The sequence below is a fragment of the Primulina huaijiensis genome, unplaced genomic scaffold, assembly GCF_012295235.1.
Source record: "Primulina huaijiensis isolate GDHJ02 unplaced genomic scaffold, ASM1229523v2 scaffold206416, whole genome shotgun sequence".
Taxonomy (NCBI): Eukaryota; Viridiplantae; Streptophyta; class Magnoliopsida; order Lamiales; family Gesneriaceae; genus Primulina; species Primulina huaijiensis.
This window is the reverse complement of record NW_027354458.1, coordinates 1-1,703: the sequence shown is the minus strand read 5'-3', so window position 1 is coordinate 1,703 and position 1,703 is coordinate 1. Positions and strand designations below refer to the sequence as shown.

General features: G+C 40.5%; 1 pseudogene; it reads right to left on the bottom strand.

Moving 5' to 3' along the window:
- Nucleotides 1-21: 21 nt before the first annotated feature.
- On the bottom strand, nucleotides 22-1,700 carry LOC140966445 (LRR receptor-like serine/threonine-protein kinase GSO1; annotated as a pseudogene).
- Nucleotides 1,701-1,703: the final 3 nt, after the last annotated feature.

The window sequence follows — 1,703 nt, the reverse complement described above, 5'->3', positions numbered from 1 at the left end:
GACTCCACCCATCCCACCTTGTCCATATATTTTCCAAACCTCCCGTCCGTTGGCATTTTTCCTATTACCAACTCCATGAGCACAACTCCAATGCTGTAAACATCACTTTTTTCTATTGCCTTCATGGAACAAGCATACTCTGCAATTATCATACCACAGTTAATTAACAAGCTCACTCAATGAAGTGGGAAACAGTTTTCATACCTGGAGCAATGTAACCATAAGAACCCACAAACCACAGGATGGATTCTGTGTTTAAGGAGTCATAATGGTCTGCATGAGGTTTTGCCAGTCCAAAATCTCCCAAATGCGCCTCCATGTTGGCATCTAATAAAATGTTGCAGGATTTAACTTCCCTATGAAGTATGTTAGGCACACAATCATGATGTAGATGTTGTAATCCCTGTGACAGCCCAACAGCTATCTTCAATCTCGCATCCCACTCTAGGATCTTCTTCTTTTCATTCATTGGTTTCATATACAACCAGCCCCACACGTTTCCATTCTCCATGTACACATAGATCAACAGATTGGCTCCTTCCCCTCCATTTCAATAATAACCTAATAATCTCACTAGATGTATATGCCTTATTATGCCCATAGTTTTGATTTCTCTCACGAAGCTTTTATCCAACAAACGATCATTCTTCCTAGGTATTCTCTTTATTGTTACCGTTTCTCCTGAAAACAATTCGTCCTTGCAGAGATACCAACAGCGTTATCAAATAAGGGTCTCTTTTGTGATTGAGAAGAGCTAATAGAATAAGCAAAGTTCGAATAGTTGGCTCTTCCCATGACTTCTCGTCTGTGTTTGAAAAAAGTGCAACTCCAAGTAACAAAAGAATAACCACATATGTAATAGAAATTGCTGAAATTATAACCACATATGACTTGCGTAGGCTAGACTCTCCTTTGCCATATTTTACATCTTTGCAATTTGGAAGAGGATCTCCACATATATTCGAATTCCCGATGAATGAAGTTGCATGCCAGTGTGCATATCGCTTATCCAGCCTTCCTTGTAAGTGGTTGAAAGAAAGGTTCATTCGTTCTAAGCTTCTCATCTCAGTAACTGGAAGAGGGACCTCTTCGTTTAGTATGTTGTGGGATAAATCAAGTGCTTCAGGTTTAGTGAGTGTCCCAATTGAAGACGGGATGCGGCCAGTGAGGTTATTGTAGCTGAAATCCAAGATGGTTTGCAAATCTTGGAGCTGTCAGATCTATCCCGGTATCTCTCCACTAAATCTGTTTCGTGAAGCCGAAGTTCATAGAGCTTGCTTAGTGAACCAATGGTGGGAGGAATTGGACCTGAAAATTGATTGGTGTCAAGATCAAAAACGTTGAGGGACAACATTTGACCAACTTCAGAAGGAAGGTTTCCATGAAGTGAATTTTCATCGAGTGACAGGACTAAAAGGCTCCAACAATTGAACAATTCTTGAAGAGATCTCGAAAACTGATTGTCTCAGAGCTTAAGCACACCTAATTGTTTGAAGACCACCAATCCAGAACGGGATGGATCCAGAAAGAAAGTTGTGATCAAAATCAAGATAAGTAAATATCTTGCACTGGGAAAGTTGAACAGGTATCTGCCCAGTAAGTAGATTTTCCGAGAGGTCCAACAGTGACAGTTGTCGAATCAAACCCATGGTCCATGAGATCTTTCCTGTAAATTGGTTTTTCCCTAGCCTTAACCTTTCAAG